We start from the raw sequence: 23321 nt of genomic DNA, 5'->3' as shown, positions 1-23321 counted from the left end.
CTGAGGGAATTTCTGGATATCTGGGCATTAACAATAATATAAAATAGTTTTGTTTTAATTTTTTGATGTATATATAACAATAGTAGCCTTCAATGTTCTTTAACTATTAAAACCAAAAGGAACTGTTTTGGGGTCACTGTTTGAAGAAAAAAAATCATTATAATTAACAAAAGTTGTAGTTTATAAATACTAAAATAAAAGGCATTTTGCTGAATTTAATTTAAAAAAATTCATAATCAAAAAAGTAAATGAGATTAAATTTTCTTTTTGATTTTGCAAACGTTTTATAGTCAAGGGCTCAAATTTGATTGCAAAGTTGATCAATGATTGTGTTTGAGCTGTACAGTGGATTAATGACAAGCATGTAGGCCAAATACACAAATGAGCTCATTAATATTTGAGCTAGAGAGTGGATTAATGGAAAGGCAAAATATGCAATTCTAAAACACAAGGCCTGGTGGCCCTTTCAAAAAATGTATGCTTTGGTATATCTTGCATGACTAAGTTTAAAAGAGGTTATAACCATGCTAACAATTGTATTGCACTTCTGAGACTCTTCAACCACCTTATTTTGGGAGAATATTTGTGTAGTGAACTGATTTCCTGATTTTCCATCAAATGAGACCTGTTCTCACAAAATGAGCGGAAATTGTCATGTAGAAAAGGAGATACATCATTGAACCTGCTAAAAAACAATAGAAAGCAAAGGAATTCTCCTTTGAAATATTGAAAACTTATATGACCCAGATAATTTTATATGACCCAGAGATTATGGATCTGGCCATAGCCATGAAGATCTGACAATAGCCATGCAGATGGTGCCCACCTGGACTAGCTTTAAGCTAGTCAGTACTGCTGGACTAACAAGGATGACTAACCTATCTTAGTCCAGCTTGACTAGCTTTTGCTTAGTCGCTTGACTAGTTTGATGTTAGTCCAGCACGCTGGACTAGTTAAGGTTAGTCACTCGACTAGATATTGACTTAAGTTAGCCCAACTGGTGCCCATCTGGACTAACATAGCGCTAGTCAAGCCAGCTGGACTAATGTAACATTAGTCCAGCTGGCTTGACTAATATGCTCAAACTAGTCGATCCGACATGACTAACCTCAAGCTAGTCCAGCCTGCCGGACAACCCTAATTTAACCATACATGCATGCAGTTGCAGATTGGATAGTTTGATAAGGGTTATACAGTTGGAAGGTAAATGAGTTTGTCACTCATATTCACAATAATGTAGTCAAACAATCAAAAGTTTTGATGGATCCATTTTGCATGTGCATCAAATCATAAATCAGAAAAGTTTCATGTGCATGGTTCAGATAAATCCATCTTTGACAGGCAAAATAAGTGCAAGGTTCTTTTTTCACATGACTTTTTTGTGGAACAGCTTAACTCGTTATTTTGCACAGCTGATGTATGCAGGATATACAGCATTTTTTCTTCTTGATGAGTTGGAATTGTTGGAAGTCTATTCCTACCACAGTTGGGTCACATTTCAGCAGCACCTGAAAGCAAATTATGCAAAAAGTTACTGTTAGTTAAACTTCAATTAGCAAAATGAATATTTCCGCTTTCACATCTGGCGGTTTTCTGAAAAAAGTACCAGTGAAAAATTTGAAATTCAGGATCATCAAAATAATTTACTTTATTTACAGTTTAATACATGTATAGTGTACGGAGCCCCTGAAGTGACATGGAAGAAAAAACTTTGGGTCCGACTTTGTAACTCTGGACCCCGAAATAGTAACTTGGGGGCCAACATTATCAACATAGTAACTTGGGGCCTGAGCTAGTAACTCGAGCGCCCGAAGATAGTAACATGGGCCCTGACTTAGTAACTCGGGGTCCAAGATAGTAACTCGTAGCCCCGAGATAGTAACTTGGGGCCCAACTTAGTAACTCATGAGACAAGGTTGCTACGTCGGCACGCATAGTAGGTGATAAAAGTGGTTTTCCAAGTAAAGTGTTTGGATGCGAGCCGGTAGACCAATAGGCCTATAAAATAAACGCCGTGTTTATTTTATAGGCCTATTGGTCTAACGGCTCACATCCAAACACTTTACTTGGAAAACCACTTTTAGTAACTCAGGGCCCGACTTACTAAGTTGGGCCCTCAAGTTACTATGTCGGACCCCAAGATAGTTCTTTTTCTTCCGTGTCAATTCAGGGGCTCTGTAATAGTCCCATCAATTAAGGGCTGAAATCAAAACTCGACCGGCGGTTGACTGGCGGTTCTGTCCAGGTGCCATTGTTTAGAACAATAGCAAAAGGACAGGCGGTCAACCGCCAGTCGAGTTTTGATTTCATCACTAAACCAACAACAATTTTTTTTTTATGTTTCAAAATGGGAGCTTAATTTTGACAAATGACAACGGGCAGGAAACTTTAAGAAGTTCTTACACCTCCAAAATTTTGGTTGGTCATGTATTTCCACACCATTTTTTAGAGTCCACCATCAGGGACAGTACTTAATACAAATATAGTATACATGTACTGTCTTAAATTGCACAAGCAGTTTTAACATTTAGAACCAAAAATGTGTTTCATAATGGCCATAGAACCATCATTGGTGGCACCGGGCATTTGCCCCCTCAATATTCTCCCCCCCCCCCACCCTAGACTATACCATAGTCGAATTTTATTAAAAATATGTTATTAGGCCAAAAAAAAAAAAGGTTAGTCTCAAAGCTTATGCGTGTTTGTAAAATCCCACGATTTGACAAAAAAACAAATCGGAAATTTTTTTATTTCAAACATTTTTTTTATAGTTTTTCCAGAAAAATCGTGAAAATCAGACTTTTTCTCAAAATACCATGAAAAAAGTCGGGAATAAAAAAAAAAATAAATAAAATCGCATTTCGCATTTGTTTTTAAATTTCTCGTGAGCTTTGAGACAAACCTTTTTTTTTTTGGCCTTATTAGTCATGATGAACCCATTTTGTTGAACTCAAAATTATACTGATGTTTATTAAAATTAAAGTATTCACTAGTAAAATGGTCATAAAGAGTTAAAAATATCAGATGATTAGTGACAATAAAAGTAATTGAATGCAACTTTATCTTGCATAATTATAATGGCTCACTTTAATACTGAACAATTCTAATTTTGGAATCTACCAGTTTATTGATAGCGAACCCGAAAATTCGACTATAGACTTTGAATTGTAAGCAGAACTTTACCCCTGGACTTTGCTCCCCTAAAAACACACTGTCAAGCATACTTGTTTATCAGTCCATTAACCACAAGTACTAAACATGGTATAGTACAAGACGCGCTAGATGTTTGATGAGAGATTAACTTTCGCGTCAACACAAAAGCGCTGCAAATACCACAGACAGTTGTGTACGGGGTCCAGAAGATTTAAATCATAGCGAGATATGGGCGACCAATCACAAGGCAGATCCATTTAAAGATGCATTACATCATGGCCAATTTGAGTTAGGCCAGAAATTGGCCTAACTCTCCATAGAGTCCCGTGTTAAAAATCTTAACCGCAAGGCAAAGTCAGTAGTCTACTTGGGAAGCTAACAAAGAGAGGGAGTAGGGTGACTGAAAAGATCAGATGTGAAAATCTATCAATTGTGCACACATTAATTAAATCAGAGTTTTACGCTTAAATACAATATCCAGAGTATGCACAATGGGCAAGTGGACTACGGGGTAGTATACCCCTACTTATTCTGAAAAATTATCACTTTTTTGCAGCAATTTTGCACAAAATTGGATGATTTTGCACTCATTCACTTTGCCACCCCGAAACCAATCTGTGGCAGCACTACGGGGGCATTTTTTCTTACTCACCAGTTTTTTAACTAAAATTACAGAAAATTTCACTTTTTGCAGCAATTTTGTGCAAATTTAGAAGATTTTGCCCCCCATTCACTCCCCCCCCCCTGAAAAAAAATTCCTGATGTCGCCACTGAGAACCAGTTTATAACATCTAAACATGCTAAACGGAACATATTTCAGGTCTACAATATCACGGGGATTATGAGAATACATGAGGTTTCTTCTGATGCAAAATGTCTCCATTTTGATCTAGGATAAAGAACAGTATGACCGGATGAGGCTGTCGATCTGGTCACACATTTTTCAGTTACCTTTGGTATTTGAACGAAATCATTCAGACTAGTTGTATATGTTGGCGTTGAGTCGTTCAAGCTTCACGGTTGCATCGTCAGCCACAGAGCCTATAAAAAAAATTCATGGAATTAAAATGGGATTTGACAAACTGTCGATTGTAGATTTTGGGTCACAGTTGTTATTCTTTAAAAAAGTAATTAATTGCAGACCATGCACATAGCATTTTTTTGCCTAAGTTGTTGCTAATTTAAGGTACAGTATGATATATTTAAATGAGTCATATTTGAAATTTGTTTTGAATTTTTTTTTTTTTGCAGCAATTTTGGGCAAAATTTGTTGAAATTCACTTCCCCCTTCATGGGGGAGTGAATTTCAGGCCATGTCACCGAAAAAAAAATTCTGGCACCGCCACTGTACTTAATAGACCTATTCAAGTGTTCATGAAAGTCAAAATTGTGAAAATAGGGCTAGTTTTTCAATCCAAATTCCTGTTTTAATTCAATCGTTTAGAACAAAATAAGGCTCAAAATGCAATCTGCAACAGGGGTTGTTTTGAATTTTCTGACAATCATCATCATCATATGTTATGCCTTTGATAAATTTATATTAAGGGGAGCCCTGTGCAATAATTGTGAGCCCCTGGGGGAATTTTCAAATGGCAGAAATGCTTGCCACCCCACCCCCCTATTGGCTTGGCAAAAATTGCTCTTGAACTTTACGGCCAAGGCCCACTTTTAGAGCATTTTATTTTTAGCATTTTAGAGCATGTTATTTAAAAGACGCCCTATGAATGTGTGCCAATTATTGCTTGCCCTCACCCGGGAGTCACCCCCTTATCGGAGCAGTGCCAAAATTGCCCCCCCTTTGGCTGGCCAAAATAATCTTGCCCCTACCCAATTTTACCTCAGGGCTCAGTGCTCATTACACAGCCCTTAATTTAACTTGGACTATTGGATAACTTGGGCCCCACAAGCTTATCAATACCACCAGGGTGCTTATAATAATCATTAACCCTAACACTGACCCATGCTTTTTGGTATCGGAAGTCAGAGAAGATCCGAATTTTTCAAGAAGAAGAATTTTTGACTTGGCACCCCCGGGATTCGAACCTTTGACCCCTCGCATGCCAAGCGAACGATCGCGGACCGGTAGCTGCTCGGGTTATTGCTGCCCGCCAGCAATTCCGTGAGCATATCACACTTCGGGTGATTGCGTCATCGCAGACCCTGGGATGCATGCATGTTATGAATTTTTCATCGTGGTATTTTGTAGTTTTTACTGGTGTTAGGGGTAATGGACACTCTAATCTGGAAAAATACATCTTTTTAACCCTAACATTGACCCATGCTTTTTGGTATCGGAAGTCAGAGAAGATCCGAATTTTTCAAGAAGAAGAAGAATTTTGACTTGGCTTTTGGATTGAACCTTTGACCCCTCGCATGCCAAGCTTAACGATCGCGGACCGGTAGCTGCTCGGGTTATTGCTGCCCGCCAGCAATTCCGTGAGCATATCACACTTCGGGTGATTGCGTCATCGCAGACCCTGGGATGCATGCATGTTATGAATTTTTCATCGTGGTATTTTGTGGTTTTTACTGGTGTTAGGGTTAAAGGTAAAATATGGTGCCATGGCTTGAACTTTTAGGGCCAAGGCCCAATTGCAAGGGCATGTACACATCTAGGCATGCCCGTACGCAGGATTTTGTTTTTGGGGGTGCTGATTTTGAAAAAGTGGACCTTTTTTTCCAGGGGGGGGGGGCAATTTTGTAAAAAGTGGACTTTTCCTAAAAAATTTGGACATTTTTTGGCCAAAAAAGCGTAAAAAACCTGTTTTTTTGCTCGCTACGCTCTCAAATTGTCATATTTTGGGACTTTTGTATACTTTTGCACCCCCGCACACCCCCTGCGTGCACGGGCCTGCATCTAGGGTGTATTGCCGGCACAACATGTATTGCTATACAACAACAAAAAATAGTACACAGGCCTACATGTTGTATCAGGGGTGGTGCAATAATTATGTGTACCTCTGACGTGCCAAAAAATCTTTGCCCCCCCCTTACACATGCAAGATTTTGGGGAACCCGAATTTAAAACCTTAAATTGTCTTAACATATAATGCGGAAAGAGTGACAGGAAATTTTGCATATTTGAACGTGTTGGTAACTTTTTCCTCCGACTCTTTAGGGCGTAATATAGAAACGGTGCCCAAAATATCTGTGCCAAAAATTGCTTGCCCCCCCTTTCGACCTGCAAAAAATGCTTCCCCCCCTTTTGGCCTGCCAAAAATCTTTGCCCCCCTATAATTCACCCCGGGGTACACATAATTATTGCACCACCCCTCACAGTGTTGTATACTAGCTGCTATGTACATCATAAAGACTGGCATGTTGATGGCTTGTTATGCCGGCATATGCATGACATTATTTTTGGTTTTTCTGATGTAATATTATAATAATTGCAACTTTACATAATCAACACAAAGCAAGACTTACATTGTAAGACATCTGCTACAAAATCTTGATGCATTTAATTCCAGGACATTGGGGCAAGAACTTGAAGTGTTGCTCTGCAGTGCAGTGTATACATGTAGTACAGTATCAGTAGTTGACTCTGACAGTTGACAGTTGTGTTTCCCCGCTTAGAGTTGGGTCAGAGGTCACATACAGAGGTCACCACAGAGTGGCAAAATTTAAACTAGAAGCTAGTCGAGCAACCTAGTCAAGCCTGCTTGACTAACATTAAGCTAGTCCATCTACCTTTACCAGTCCATCCAGCTTGACTAACCATAAACTAGTCAATCCTCAAACTAGTATGCAAATATTCTAGCCTGGTTGGTCTGAATGGCATGTATTCCTATTATAGTCACGGTTGAAAATATGCAAAATCAATGCAATTTCAACAACATTTGAACTGGAACACATAGTGACACATCTATGATGTTGATTTGAAGTCATTCCAATTGTCTGCTTTCACTGTCACCATGTAACCATTTTCATACCGTACTTGGCTCTGTGAATGATGTTGATCAAGTCACGATACTTTCTGATGTGATATTCCTCAATTCCTGTCTGAAACAACAAAATAAAATATTGATACAAAGTAATAAACATTTTGGTCATCTAAATGTTTATTCATATCATTTTCAGTACCATGGTATTTATTTAAAAGTCACTAAATAACACATGTTCCGATTCTTTATTCTTGTCTGGGGCTGTGCAATAATTATGAGCACCCCTGGGGGGTAAAATTCCCAAACGGCTGGCCAAAATTGCTTGCCCCCCACCGCCCGCCAAAAATCGCTTGTTTTCCTGAGCCCCTTTAGAGCATTTTATTTAAAAGCGCCCCAAGAATGTGCGCCAAAAATTGCTTGTCCCCCCCCCCGACCCATAGTTTTTGATCTATGACCTCCAGCAAACCACAAGCCATTTCAGCATGAAATACATATTATTTGGATTTTTCTACTTTTATACAAATACATAGGCCTATAAACACTAAGCAGAGAGGCTGCAATAAGAGTCATGATTTAAGATTTAAAGAGGCCATATGATTTTAAGGTTTTTGTGCAGCACTTTTGGACAAAGCTTCTAATGGTGATAAAATTTATTTACACACATTTTACCCGGCTGACATTCCTGAAAAGTGACTTGATATTTAATAAAAAAAATACAAAAAAGCTATACCGTAGCTTTTAAACAAAATTAAGTACCGTATGCAGTTCAGAATAAGCAGTTCAAAATAGAATAGGCCTAAACACCCAGGCGCAAGGCGATAAAACTGGATGCCCAACAAGAGCCCAATTTCAGAAAAAGTAATAAATTTTTAAATTGTCCGATAGCGACCATCGCGTCGACTTATGCGACGCAGGGGGTGGGTGTCTGAGGGTTGATGTGATCATGTTCCCCCTCAGAAGTAAGAAACTTTTGCCAAATGAAGACCTAATTGAAGCGATTTGGTGGACCATTTTTGCACTATTAGTTCGTAAAATCTTAGTTTGAAAAAGCCGAGAATGTGTGAAATGAGCAGTCCATGAAGTCTTTTGTGGGGCTTTTGTGGACAAGTTTTAATTGGCAAATGTCGAAAGCAGAAGCGAAAATGGCTGGCCGCTTGTTTATCCACTACGCAGGAGGTGTCGGAGCCTGAGGGGGATGTTCCCACACAGTAGTTGGAAAATGAATGTCCAATTGAAGCCATTTGCTGCATTATTTTTAAACTATCAAAAAAGGGGGTGGGCAAACTCAATTTGCAAAATTTTAAATGTTACACAAGCGACATTTAGGCCCGGGGGCACTCAATTAAAATTTTGGTAGGGGTGTGAGGACCCGCCTTCAAGTAATGCCTAAATTAATCACAGGCCTAGCCTAGGGCCTATTGGGCCTACTTACGAACCAAATGTCCGTTTTTTAGGCATGGGCCTATGTGCAATGTAAGTATTTCTCTTCTCCTTTCTCCTCTCTCTTTTCTCCTTTCCCTCTTTCTCTTCTCTCCTTTTCTTTGCAAAAGAGTGGAACACCTATAAACCAGAATGCATTGCAAGGCGGCATGCATGCATGCCAATGCAAGTCATAGTTTCACCAGAATGAACTTGTGTCTTCTAATGATCTAATAAACTGTTCCATTAATCGTGGATTCAAATTCAGTCAGCATATTTACCACAAATATGTCATTGTCATATCTCTTAGTCCTACATCATGTTCATCATTCATGTTCTTGAGCTGACATGCATGACATGAAATGAGATTTATGCATGTGAAATTACAAGATTTTTTTTATAGTTTATACATACCTATTCGATGCCGTCAGTGGTCTGCCTGAATCCTCTAACATTCTGTTAAATATGTATATGCTTTTGGGCCAAGATATACGAATAAAAACCTTTTAAACGGCATCTAATTTACTTTTTATAAGCTTTTAAGTTTAACACATCCGGTGATTGATTAGAATTTTTATGAAAACTTAAAGACAGCTCGTGGTACTACTTGTATAGTCCCGGTAAAAAATAGCGCCTGGGCGACATATATCAGCATCTAGAGGGTACTGAATTTAAGTGAATCGTGCTTGTTTTTATGAAAAGAATAGAGTAGGACCTCAACATTAGAAATCTGTTCCAAAAATGTTTCAAATCGATTGTGAATTAGTGACAGGCTGTCGGAATAATATCAAGGCCGGAACTGGTAAAGAGGCGAAATTATCGGCTGAAATTCGTGAGGGCGCTGTTCAGGTGCCCGTAGCTCAAAAGTTCGACTGAAGGGACCCCAAAAATAAATTTTTATTAAATTTCCGACTTTATACTTTTAGAAAATCCATACGACATTTTCTCAACTTTAGGCAAAAAGGTAGAAAAACGAATTTACTTTCTTGTGTTTTCACGTGTATTTCAATGGGACGATTATTTAGTGGTGTGCCCCTTCGAAGGCGCTTTTTTCAACTGGGGCTATAATCGGCTTTTTGATAAATTCAGGCAAAATTAAAGTCGGATTTTGCTTGAATTATGTTAATTTCGATTTATATTGATAGTTTATATGTTAATGTGTAATTTTAAATCGAATTAGATGCAAATCGTGCTTGTTATAATTCCGTCAGGGGCTTCAAAGCTGAACAAAGTGTCGAGATATGTGAAAAAAATAAGATTTCTATGATTTTAATTGATTTGGTTTGAAGGTTATAAATCTGCCCGGGTCCTTAAACAGTTCCAAACTTGTTTTTATGAGGGGGGGTAATTACTGCACAATTTTTAGCTACTGGACCCTTACAATTAATTATTGACGTGACTTTCTTTTATTTAAAGAAAATTTGAGCATTTAGAGGTAAAACTAGATAGGCCTACATCGCGTGTTTTGGGTGAAGGCCTAATGCAAGATAAACGTGCTTTTTGGCTCAAATGTGACAAAAGCGGCATTTGCCATTTTTCGGAAAAACGCTCTCATTACGTAATTAAGATACATAGAAGAAAAATATTTGACCATTTTTCTTTAAACTGTCTAATCTTTCAAAATATTTAAAAAAAAAAAGAAAAAAAAAATAAATTTTTCTCCGGCGCTTTTTTCAACTGGGGCTATAATCGGCTTTTTGATAAATTCAGGCAAAATTAAAGTCGGATTTTGCTTGAATTATGTTAATTTCGATTTATATTGATAGTTTATATGTTAATGTGTAATTTTAAATCGAATTAGATGCAAATCGTGCTTGTTATAATTCCGTCAGGGGGCTTCAAAGCTGAACAAAGTGTCGAGATATGTGAAAAAAATAAGATTTCTATGATTTTAATTGATTTGGTTTGAAGGTTATAAATCTGCCCGGGTCCTTAAACAGTTCCAAACTTGTTTTTATGAGGGGGGGTAATTACTGCACAATTTTTAGCTACTGGACCCTTACAATTAATTATTGACGTGACTTTCTTTTATTTAAAGAAAATTTGAGCATTTAGAGGTAAAACTAGATAGGCCTACATCGCGTGTTTTGGGTGAAGGCCTAATGCAAGATAAACGTGCTTTTTTGGCTCAAATGTGACAAAAGCGGCATTTGCCATTTTTCGGAAAAACGCTCTCATTACGTAATTAAGATACATAGAAGAAAAATATTTGACCATTTTTCTTTAAACTGTCTAATCTTTCAAAATATTTAAAAAATAAAGAAAAAAATAAATTTTTCTCCTTATAAGGGGCACTACACTAAATCCTTCCGCATTTGGTGTAACCTTGTATAGTCCCGGTAAAAAATAGCGCCTGGGCGACATATATCAGCATCTAGAGGGTACTGAATTTAAGTGAATCGTGCTTGTTTTTATGAAAAGAATAGAGTAGGACCTCAACATTAGAAATCTGTTCCAAAAATGTTTCAAATCGATTGTGAATTAGTGACAGGCTGTCGGAATAATATCAAGGCCGGAACTGGTAAAGGCGAAATTATCGGCTGAAATTCGTGAGGGCGCTGTTCAGGTGCCCGTAGCTCAAAAGTTCGACTGAAGGGACCCCCAAAAAATAAATTTTTATTAAATTTCCGACTTTATACTTTTAGAAAATCCATACGACATTTTCTCAACTTTAGGCAAAAAGGTAGAAAAACGAATTTACTTTCTTGTGTTTTCACGTGTATTTCAATGGGACGATTATTTAGTGGTGTGCCCCCTTCGAAGGCGCTTTTTTCAACTGGGGCTATAATCGGCTTTTTGATAAATTCAGGCAAAATTAAAGTCGGATTTTGCTTGAATTATGTTAATTTCGATTTATATTGATAGTTTATATGTTAATGTGTAATTTTAAATCGAATTAGATGCAAATCGTGCTTGTTATAATTCCGTCAGGGGCTTCAAAGCTGAACAAAGTGTCGAGATATGTGAAAAAATAAGATTTCTATGATTTTAATTGATTTGGTTTGAAGGTTATAAATCTGCCCGGGTCCTTAAACAGTTCCAAACTTGTTTTTATGAGGGGGGGTAATTACTGCACAATTTTTAGCTACTGGACCCTTACAATTAATTATTGACGTGACTTTCTTTTATTTAAAGAAAATTTGAGCATTTAGAGGTAAAACTAGATAGGCCTACATCGCGTGTTTTGGGTGAAGGCCTAATGCAAGATAAACGTGCTTTTTTGGCTCAAATGTGACAAAAGCGGCATTTGCCATTTTTCGGAAAAACGCTCTCATTACGTAATTAAGATACATAGAAGAAAAATATTTGACCATTTTTCTTTAAACTGTCTAATCTTTCAAAATATTTAAAAAATAAAGAAAAAAAATAAATTTTTCTCCTTATAAGGGGCACTACACTAAATCCTTCCGCATTTGGTGTAACCTTGTATAGTCCCGGTAAAAAATAGCGCCTGGGCGACATATATCAGCATCTAGAGGGTACTGAATTTAAGTGAATCGTGCTTGTTTTTATGAAAAGAATAGAGTAGGACCTCAACATTAGAAATCTGTTCCAAAAATGTTTCAAATCGATTGTGAATTAGTGACAGGCTGTCGGAATAATATCAAGGCCGGAACTGGTAAAGAGGCGAAATTATCGGCTGAAATTCGTGAGGGCGCTGTTCAGGTGCCCGTAGCTCAAAAGTTCGACTGAATTTTTATTAAATTTCCGACTTTATACTTTTAGAAAATCCATACGACATTTTCTCAACTTCAGGCAAAAAGGTAGAAAAACGAATTTACTTTCTTGTGTTTTCACGTGTATTTCAATGGGACGATTATTTAGTGGTGTGCCCCTTCGAAGGCGCTTTTTTCAACTGGGGCTATAATCGGCTTTTTGATAAATTCAGGCAAAATTAAAGTCGGATTTTGCTTGAATTATGTTAATTTCGATTTATATTGATAGTTTATATGTTAATGTGTAATTTTAAATCGAATTAGATGCAAATCGTGCTTGTTATAATTCCGTCAGAGGGCTTCAAAGCTGAACAAAGTGTCGAGATAAAAAAAAAAAATAAGATTTCTATGATTTTAATTGATTTGGTTTGAAGGTTATAAATCTGCCCGGGTCCTTAAACAGTTCCAAACTTGTTTTTATGAGGGGGGGGTAATTACTGCACAATTTTTAGCTACTGGACCCTTACAATTAATTATTGACGTGACTTTCTTTTATTTAAAGAAAATTTGAGCATTTAGAGGTAAAACTAGATAGGCCTACATCGCGTGTTTTGGGTGAAGGCCTAATGCAAGATAAACGTGCTTTTTGGCTCAAATGTGACAAAAGCGGCATTTGCCATTTTCGGAAAAACGCTCTCATTACGTAATTAAGATACATAGAAGAAAAATATTTGACCATTTTTCTTTAAACTGTCTAATCTTTCAAAATATTTAAAAAATAAAGAAAAAAATAAATTTTTCTCCTTCGAAGGCGCTTTTTTCAACTGGGGCTATAATCGGCTTTTTGATAAATTCAGGCAAAATTAAAGTCGGATTTTGCTTGAATTATGTTAATTTCGATTTATATTGATAGTTTATATGTTAATGTGTAATTTTAAATCGAATTAGATGCAAATCGTGCTTGTTATAATTCCGTCAGGGGGCTTCAAAGCTGAACAAAGTGTCGAGATATGTGAAAAAATAAGATTTCTATGATTTTAATTGATTTGGTTTGAAGGTTATAAATCTGCCCGGGTCCTTAAACAGTTCCAAACTTGTTTTTATGAGGGGGGTAATTACTGCACAATTTTTAGCTACTGGACCCTTACAATTAATTATTGACGTGACTTTCTTTTATTTAAAGAAAATTTGAGCATTTAGAGGTAAAACTAGATAGGCCTACATCGCGTGTTTTGGGTGAAGGCCTAATGCAAGATAAACGTGCTTTTTGGCTCAAATGTGACAAAAGCGGCATTTGCCATTTTTCGGAAAAACGCTCTCATTACGTAATTAAGATACATAGAAGAAAAATATTTGACCATTTTTCTTTAAACTGTCTAATCTTTCAAAATATTTAAAAAATAAAGAAAAAAATAAATTTTTCTCCTTATAAGGGGCACTACACTAAATCCTTCCGCATTTGGTGTAACCTTGTATAGTCCCGGTAAAAAATAGCGCCTGGGCGACATATATCAGCATCTAGAGGGTACTGAATTTAAGTGAATCGTGCTTGTTTTTATGAAAAGAATAGAGTAGGACCTCAACATTAGAAATCTGTTCCAAAAATGTTTCAAATCGATTGTGAATTAGTGACAGGCTGTCGGAATAATATCAAGGCCGGAACTGGTAAAGAGGCGAAATTATCGGCTGAAATTCGTGAGGGCGCTGTTCAGGTGCCCGTAGCTCAAAAGTTCGACTGAAGGGACCCCCAAAAAATAAATTTTTATTAAATTTCCGACTTTATACTTTTAGAAAATCCATACGACATTTTCTCAACTTTAGGCAAAAAGGTAGAAAAACGAATTTACTTTCTTGTGTTTTCACGTGTATTTCAATGGGACGATTATTTAGTGGTGTGCCCCTTCGAAGGCGCTTTTTTCAACTGGGGCTATAATCGGCTTTTTGATAAATTCAGGCAAAATTAAAGTCGGATTTTGCTTGAATTATGTTAATTTCGATTTATATTGATAGTTTATATGTTAATGTGTAATTTTAAATCGAATTAGATGCAAATCGTGCTTGTTATAATTCCGTCAGGGGGCTTCAAAGCTGAACAAAGTGTCGAGATATGTGAAAAAATAAGATTTCTATGATTTTAATTGATTTGGTTTGAAGGTTATAAATCTGCCCGGGTCCTTAAACAGTTCCAAACTTGTTTTTATGAGGGGGGGGTAATTACTGCACAATTTTTAGCTACTGGACCCTTACAATTAATTATTGACGTGACTTTCTTTTATTTAAAGAAAATTTGAGCATTTAGAGGTAAAACTAGATAGGCCTACATCGCGTGTTTTGGGTGAAGGCCTAATGCAAGATAAACGTGCTTTTTTGGCTCAAATGTGACAAAAGCGGCATTTGCCATTTTTCGGAAAAACGCTCTCATTACGTAATTAAGATACATAGAAGAAAAATATTTGACCATTTTTCTTTAAACTGTCTAATCTTTCAAAATATTTAAAAAATAAAGAAAAAAATAAATTTTTCTCCTTATAAGGGGCACTACACTAAATCCTTCCGCATTTGGTGTAACCTTGTATAGTCCCGGTAAAAAATAGCGCCTGGGCGACATATATCAGCATCTAGAGGGTACTGAATTTAAGTGAATCGTGCTTGTTTTTATGAAAAGAATAGAGTAGGACCTCAACATTAGAAATCTGTTCCAAAAATGTTTCAAATCGATTGTGAATTAGTGACAGGCTGTCGGAATAATATCAAGGCCGGAACTGGTAAAGAGGCGAAATTATCGGCTGAAATTCGTGAGGGCGCTGTTCAGGTGCCCGTAGCTCAAAAGTTCGACTGAAGGGACCCCCAAAAATAAATTTCGACTTTATACTTTTAGAAAATCCATACGACATTTTCTCAACTTTAGGCAAAAAAGGTAGAAAAACGAATTTACTTTCTTGTGTTTTCACGTGTATTTCAATGGGACGATTATTTAGTGGTGTGCCCCTTCGAAGGCGCTTTTTTCAACTGGGGCTATAATCGGCTTTTTTGATAAATTCAGGCAAAATTAAAGTCGGATTTTGCTTGAATTATGTTAATTTCGATTTATATTGATAGTTTATATGTTAATGTGTAATTTTAAATCGAATTAGATGCAAATCGTGCTTGTTATAATTCCGTCAGGGGCTTCAAAGCTGAACAAAGTGTCGAGATATGTGAAAAAATAAGATTTCTATGATTTTAATTGATTTGGTTTGAAGGTTATAAATCTGCCCGGGTCCTTAAACAGTTCCAAACTTGTTTTTATGAGGGGGGGGGGGGGTAATTACTGCACAATTTTTAGCTACTGGACCCTTACAATTAATTATTGACGTGACTTTCTTTTATTTAAAAAAAAATTTGAGCATTTAGAGGTAAAACTAGATAGGCCTACATCGCGTGTTTTGGGTGAAGGCCTAATGCAAGATAAACGTGCTTTTTTGGCTCAAATGTGACAAAAGCGGCATTTGCCATTTTTCGGAAAAACGCTCTCATTACGTAATTAAGATACATAGAAGAAAAATATTTGACCATTTTTCTTTAAACTGTCTAATCTTTCAAAATATTTAAAAAATAAAGAAAAAAAATAAATTTTTCTCCTTATAAGGGGCACTACACTAAATCCTTCCGCATTTGGTGTAACCTTGTATAGTCCCGGTAAAAAATAGCGCCTGGGCGACATATATCAGCATCTAGAGGGTACTGAATTTAAGTGAATCGTGCTTGTTTTTATGAAAAGAATAGAGTAGGACCTCAACATTAGAAATCTGTTCCAAAAATGTTTCAAATCGATTGTGAATTAGTGACAGGCTGTCGGAATAATATCAAGGCCGGAACTGGTAAAGAGGCGAAATTATCGGCTGAAATTCGTGAGGGCGCTGTTCAGGTGCCCGTAGCTCAAAAGTTCGACTGAAGGACCCCCAAAAAATAAATTTTTATTAAATTTCCGACTTTATACTTTTAGAAAATCCATACGACATTTTCTCAACTTTAGGCAAAAAGGTAGAAAAACGAATTTACTTTCTTGTGTTTTCACGTGTATTTCAATGGGACGATTATTTAGTGGTGTGCCCCTTCGAAGGCGCTTTTTTCAACTGGGGCTATAATCGGCTTTTTGATAAATTCAGGCAAAATTAAAGTCGGATTTTGCTTGAATTATGTTAATTTCGATTTATATTGATAGTTTATATGTTAATGTGTAATTTTAAATCGAATTAGATGCAAATCGTGCTTGTTATAATTCCGTCAGGGGACTTCAAAGCTGAACAAAGTGTCGCGATATGTGAAAAAATAAGATTTCTATGATTTTAATTGATTTGGTTTGAAGGTTATAAATCTGCCCGGGTCCTTAAACAGTTCCAAACTTGTTTTTTATGAGGGGGGGTAATTACTGCACAATTTTTAGCTACTGGACCCTTACAATTAATTATTGACGTGACTTTCTTTTATTTAAAGAAAATTTGAGCATTTAGAGGTAAAACTAGATAGGCCTACATCGCGTGTTTTGGGTGAAGGCCTAATGCAAGATAAACGTGCTTTTTTGGCTCAAATGTGACAAAAGCGGCATTTGCCATTTTTCGGAAAAACGCTCTCATTACGTAATTAAGATACATAGAAGAAAAATATTTGACCATTTTTCTTTAAACTGTCTAATCTTTCAAAATATTTAAAAAAATAAAGAAAAAAAAATAAATTTTTCTCCTTCGAAGGCGCTTTTTTCAACTGGGGCTATAATCGGCTTTTTGATAAATTCAGGCAAAATTAAAGTCGGATTTTGCTTGAATTATGTTAATTTCGATTTATATTGATAGTTTATATGTTAATGTGTAATTTTAAATCGAATTAGATGCAAATCGTGCTTGTTATAATTCCGTCAGGGGCTTCAAAGCTGAACAAAGTGTCGAGATATGTGAAAAAATAAGATTTCTATGATTTTAATTGATTTGGTTTGAAGGTTATAAATCTGCCCGGGTCCTTAAACAGTTCCAAACTTGTTTTTATGAGGGGGGGTAATTACTGCACAATTTTTAGCTACTGGACCCTTACAATTAATTATTGACGTGACTTTCTTTTATTTAAAGAAAATTTGAGCATTTAGAGGTAAAACTAGATAGGCCTACATCGCGTGTTTTGGGTGAAGGCCTAATGCAAGATAAACGTGCTTTTTGGCTCAAATGTGACAAAAGCGGCATTTGCCATTTTCGGAAAAACGCTCTCATTACGTAATTAAGATACATAGAAGAAAAATATTTGACCATTTTTCTTTAAACTGTCTAATCTTTCAAAATATTTAAAAAATAAAGAAAAAAAATAAATTTTTCTCCTTATAAGGGGCACTACACTAAATCCTTCCGCATTTGGTGTGTAACCTTGTATAGTCCCGGTAAAAAAATAGCGCCTGGGCGACATATATCAGCATCTAGAGGGTACTGAATTTAAGTGAATCGTGCTTGTTTTTATGAAAAGAATAGAGTAGGACCTCAACATTAGAAATCTGTTCCAAAAATGTTTCAAATCGATTGTGAATTAGTGACAGGCTGTCGGAATAATATCAAGGCCGGAACTGGTAAAGAGGCGAAATTATCGGCTGAAATTCGTGAGGGCGCTGTTCAGGTGCCCGTAGCTCAAAAGTTCGACTGAAGGGAATTTTTATTAAATTTCCGACTTTATACTTTTAGAAAATCCATACGACATTTTCTCAACTTTAGGCAAAAAGGTAGAAAAACGAATTTACTTTCTTGTGTTTTCACGTGTATTTCAATGGGACGATTATTTAGTGGTGTGCCCCCTTCGAAGGCGCTTTTTTCAACTGGGGCTATAATCGGCTTTTTGATAAATTCAGGCAAAATTAAAGTCGGATTTTGCTTGAATTATGTTAATTTCGATTTATATTGATAGTTTATATGTTAATGTGTAATTTTAAATCGAATTAGATGCAAATCGTGCTTGTTATAATTCCGTCAGGGGGCTTCAAAGCTGAACAAAGTGTCGAGATATGTGAAAAAATAAGATTTCTATGATTTTAATTGATTTGGTTTGAAGGTTATAAATCTGCCCGGGTCCTTAAACAGTTCCAAACTTGTTTTTATGAGGGGGGGGTAATTACTGCACAATTTTTAGCTACTGGACCCTTACAATTAATTATTGACGTGACTTTCTTTTATTTAAAGAAAATTTGAGCATTTAGAGGTAAAACTAGATAGGCCTACATCGCGTGTTTTGGGTGAAGGCCTAATGCAAGATAAACGTGCTTTTTTGGCTCAAATGTGACAAAAGCGGCATTTGCCATTTTTCGGAAAAACGCTCTCATTACGTAATTAAGATACATAGAAGAAAAATATTTGACCATTTTCTTTAAACTGTCTAATCTTTCAAAATATTTAAAAAATAAAGAAAAAAAATAAATTTTTCTTCTTTTAAGGGAGCACTACACTAAATCCTTCCTCATTTGGTGTAACCTTGTATAGTCCCGGTAAAAAATAGCGCCTGGGCGACATATATCAGCATCTAGAGGGTACTGAATTTAAGTGAATCGTGCTTGTTTTTATGAAAAGAATAGAGTAGGACCTCAACATTAGAAATCTGTTCCAAAAATGTTTCAAATCGATTGTGAATTAGTGACAGGCTGTCGGAATAATATCAAGGCCGGAACTGGTAAAGAGGCGAAATTATCGGCTGAAATTCGTGAGGGCGCTGTTCAGGTGCCCGTAGCTCAAAAGTTCGACTGAAGGGACCCCCAAAAAATAAATTTTTATTAAATTTCCGACTTTATACTTTTAGAAAATCCATACGACATTTTCTCAACTTTAGGCAAAAAGGTAGAAAAACGAATTTACTTTCTTGTGTTTTCACGTGTATTTCAATGGGACGTGCCCCTTCGAAGGCGCTTTTTTCAACTGGGGCTATAATCGGCTTTTTGATAAATTCAGGCAAAATTAAAGTCGGATTTTGCTTGAATTATGTTAATTTCGATTTATATTGATAGTTTATATGTTAATGTGTAATTTTAAATCGAATTAGATGCAAATCGTGCTTGTTATAATTCCGTCAGGGGGCTTCAAAGCTGAACAAAGTGTCGAGATATGTGAAAAAATAAGATTTCTATGATTTTAATTGATTTGGTTTGAAGGTTATAAATCTGCCCGGGTCCTTAAACAGTTCCAAACTTGTTTTTTATGAGGGGGGGGTAATTACTGCACAATTTTTAGCTACTGGACCCTTACAATTAATTATTGACGTGACTTTCTTTTATTTAAAGAAAATTTGAGCATTTAGAGGTAAAACTAGATAGGCCTACATCGCGTGTTTTGGGTGAAGGCCTAATGCAAGATAAACGTGCTTTTTTGGCTCAAATGTGACAAAAGCGGCATTTGCCATTTTTCGGAAAAACGCTCTCATTACGTAATTAAGATACATAGAAGAAAAATATTTGACCATTTTTCTTTAAACTGTCTAATCTTTCAAAATATTTAAAAAAATAAAGAAAAAAAAATAAATTTTTCTCCTTCGAAGGCGCTTTTTTCAACTGGGGCTATAATCGGCTTTTTGATAAATTCAGGCAAAATTAAAGTCGGATTTTGCTTGAATTATGTTAATTTCGATTTATATTGATAGTTTATATGTTAATGTGTAATTTTAAATCGAATTAGATGCAAATCGTGCTTGTTATAATTCCGACAGGGCGCTTCAAAGCTGAACACAGTGTCGAGATATGTGAAAAAATAAGATTTCTATGATTTTAATTGATTTGGTTTGAAGGTTATAAATCTGCCCGGGTCCTTAAACAGTTCCAAACTTGTTTTTATGAGGGGGGGTAATTACTGCACAATTTTTAGCTACTGGACCCTTACAATTAATTATTGACGTGACTTTCTTTTATTTAAAGAAAATTTGAGCATTTAGAGGTAAAACTAGATAGGCCTACATCGCGTGTTTTGGGTGAAGGCCTAATGCAAGATAAACGTGCTTTTTTGGCTCAAATGTGACAAAAGCGGCATTTGCCATTTTTCGGAAAAACGCTCTCATTACGTAATTAAGATACATAGAAGAAAAATATTTGACCATTTTTCTTTAAACTGTCTAATCTTTCAAAATATTTAAAAAATAAAAAAAATAAATTTTTTCTCCTTATAAGGGGCACTACACTAAATCCTTCCGCATTTGGTGTAACCTTGTATAGTCCCGGTAAAAAATAGCGCCTGGGCGACATATATCAGCATCTAGAGGGTACTGAATTTAAGTGAATCGTGCTTGTTTTTATGAAAAGAATAGAGTAGGACCTCAACATTAGAAATCTGTTCCAAAATGTTTCAAATCGATTGTGAATTAGTGACAGGCTGTCGGAATAATATCAAGGCCGGAACTGGTAAAGAGGCGAAATTATCGGCTGAAATTCGTGAGGGCGCTGTTCAGGTGCCCGTAGCTCAAAAGTTCGACTGAAGGGACCCCCAAAAATAAATTTTATTAAATTTCCGACTTTATACTTTTAGAAAATCCATACGACATTTTCTCAACTTTAGGCAAAAAGGTAGAAAAACGAATTTACTTTCTTGTGTTTTCACGTGTATTTCAATGGGACGATTATTTAGTGGTGTGCCCCTTCGAAGGCGCTTTTTTCAACTGGGGCTATAATCGGCTTTTTGATAAATTCAGGCAAAATTAAAGTCGGATTTTGCTTGAATTATGTTAATTTCGATTTATATTGATAGTTTATATGTTAATGTGTAATTTTAAATCGAATTAGATGCAAATCGTGCTTGTTATAATTCCGTCAGGGGGCTTCAAAGCTGAACAAAGTGTCGAGATATGTGAAAAAATAAGATTTCTATGATTTTAATTGATTTGGTTTGAAGGTTATAAATCTGCCCGGGTCCTTAAACAGTTCCAAACTTGTTTTTATGAGGGGGGGTAATTACTGCACAATTTTTAGCTACTGGACCCTTACAATTAATTATTGACGTGACTTTCTTTTATTTAAAGAAAATTTGAGCATTTAGAGGTAAAACTAGATAGGCCTACATCGCGTGTTTTGGGTGAAGGCCTAATGCAAGATAAACGTGCTTTTTGGCTCAAATGTGACAAAAGCGGCATTTGCCATTTTTCGGAAAAACGCTCTCATTACGTAATTAAGATACATAGAAGAAAAATATTTGACCATTTTTCTTTAAACTGTCTAATCTTTCAAAATATTTAAAAAATAAAGAAAAAAATAAATTTTTCTCCTTATAAGGGGCACTACACTAAATCCTTCCGCATTTGGTGTAACCTTGTATAGTCCCGGTAAAAAATAGCGCCTGGGCGACATATATCAGCATCTAGAGGGTACTGAATTTAAGTGAATCGTGCTTGTTTTTATGAAAAGAATAGAGTAGGACCTCAACATTAGAAATCTGTTCCAAAAATGTTTCAAATCGATTGTGAATTAGTGACAGGCTGTCGGAATAATATCAAGGCCGGAACTGGTAAAGAGGCGAAATTATCGGCTGAAATTCGTGAGGGCGCTGTTCAGGTGCCCGTAGCTCAAAAGTTCGACTGAAGGGAATTTTTATTAAATTTCCGACTTTATACTTTTAGAAAATCCATACGACATTTTCTCAACTTTAGGCAAAAAAGGTAGAAAAACGAATTTACTTTCTTGTGTTTTCACGTGTATTTCAATGGGACGATTATTTAGTGGTGTGCCCCTTCGAAGGCGCTTTTTTTCAACTGGGGCTATAATCGGCTTTTTGATAAATTCAGGCAAAATTAAAGTCGGATTTTGCTTGAATTATGTTAATTTCGATTTATATTGATAGTTTATATGTTAATGTGTAATTTTAAATCGAATTAGATGCAAATCGTGCTTGTTATAATTCCGTCAGGGGGCTTCAAAGCTGAACAAAGTGTCGAGATATGTGAAAAAATAAGATTTCTATGATTTTAATTGATTTGGTTTGAAGGTTATAAATCTGCCCGGGTCCTTAAACAGTTCCAAACTTGTTTTTATGAGGGGGGGGGTAATTACTGCACAATTTTTAGCTACTGGACCCTTACAATTAATTATTGACGTGACTTTCTTTTATTTAAAGAAAATTTGAGCATTTAGAGGTAAAACTAGATAGGCCTACATCGCGTGTTTTGGGTGAAGGCCTAATGCAAGATAAACGTGCGTTTTTGGCTCAAATGTGACAAAAGCGGCATTTGCCATTTTTCGGAAAAACGCTCTCATTACGTAATTAAGATACATAGAAGAAAAATATTTGACCATTTTTCTTTAAACTGTCTAATCTTTCAAAATATTTAAAAAATAAAGAAAAAAATAAATTTTTCTCCTTATAAGGGGCACTACACTAAATCCTTCCGCATTTGGTGTAACCTTGTATAGTCCCGGTAAAAAATAGCGCCTGGGCGACATATATCAGCATCTAGAGGGTACTGAATTTAAGTGAATCGTGCTTGTTTTTATGAAAAGAATAGAGTAGGACCTCAACATTAGAAATCTGTTCCAAAAATGTTTCAAATCGATTGTGAATTAGTGACAGGCTGTCGGAATAATATCAAGGCCGGAACTGGTAAAAGGCGAAATTATCGGCTGAAATTCGTGAGGGCGCTGTTCAGGTGCCCGTAGCTCAAAAGTTCGACTGAAGGGACCCCCAAAAAATAAATTTTTATTAAATTTCCGACTTTATACTTTTAGAAAATCCATACGACATTTTCTCAACTTTAGGCAAAAAGGTAGAAAAACGAATTTACTTTCTTGTGTTTTCACGTGTATTTCAATGGGACGATTATTTAGTGGTGTGCCCCTTCGAAGGCGCTTTTTTCAACTGGGGCTATAATCGGCTGTTTGATAAATTCAGGCAAAATTAAAGTCGGATTTTGCTTGAATTATGTTAATTTCGATTTATATTGATAGTTTATATGTTAATGTGTAATTTTAAATCGAATTAGATGCAAATCGTGCTTGTTATAATTCCGTCAGGGGGCTTCAAAGCTGAACAAAGTGTCGAGATATGTGAAAAAATAAGATTTCTATGATTTTAATTGATTTGGTTTGAAGGTTATAAATCTGCCCGGGTCCTTAAACAGTTCCAAACTTGTTTTTATGAGGGGGGGGTAATTACTGCACAATTTTTAGCTACTGGACCCTTACAATTAATTATTGACGTGACTTTCTTTTATTTAAAGAAAATTTGAGCATTTAGAGGTA

At 36.0% G+C, this 23321-nt stretch overlaps 1 long non-coding RNA gene across 2 annotated transcripts; it reads right to left on the bottom strand.

The window, feature by feature from the left end:
• Nucleotides 1-294: 294 nt before the first annotated feature.
• Nucleotides 295-8989, bottom strand: LOC140145417 (uncharacterized). 2 transcript variants are annotated; one of them, XR_011858053.1, is made up of 4 exons: nt 8871-8989; nt 6580-7155; nt 4105-4194; nt 295-1508 (listed from the first exon to the last, which is right to left on the bottom strand). It is a non-coding gene; the product is annotated as an uncharacterized lncRNA (long non-coding RNA). The 2 variants fall into 2 exon arrangements; XR_011858052.1 differs by lacking the exon at nt 8871-8989 and having other exon boundaries at nt 6580-7221.
• Nucleotides 8990-23321: the final 14332 nt, after the last annotated feature.

Source organism: Amphiura filiformis, unplaced genomic scaffold, assembly GCF_039555335.1.
Source record: "Amphiura filiformis unplaced genomic scaffold, Afil_fr2py scaffold_259, whole genome shotgun sequence".
In the NCBI taxonomy this organism is placed as follows: Eukaryota; Metazoa; Echinodermata; class Ophiuroidea; order Amphilepidida; family Amphiuridae; genus Amphiura; species Amphiura filiformis.
Note: the sequence above shows the minus strand (reverse complement) of the source record. Positions and strands in the feature narration are given on the sequence as shown.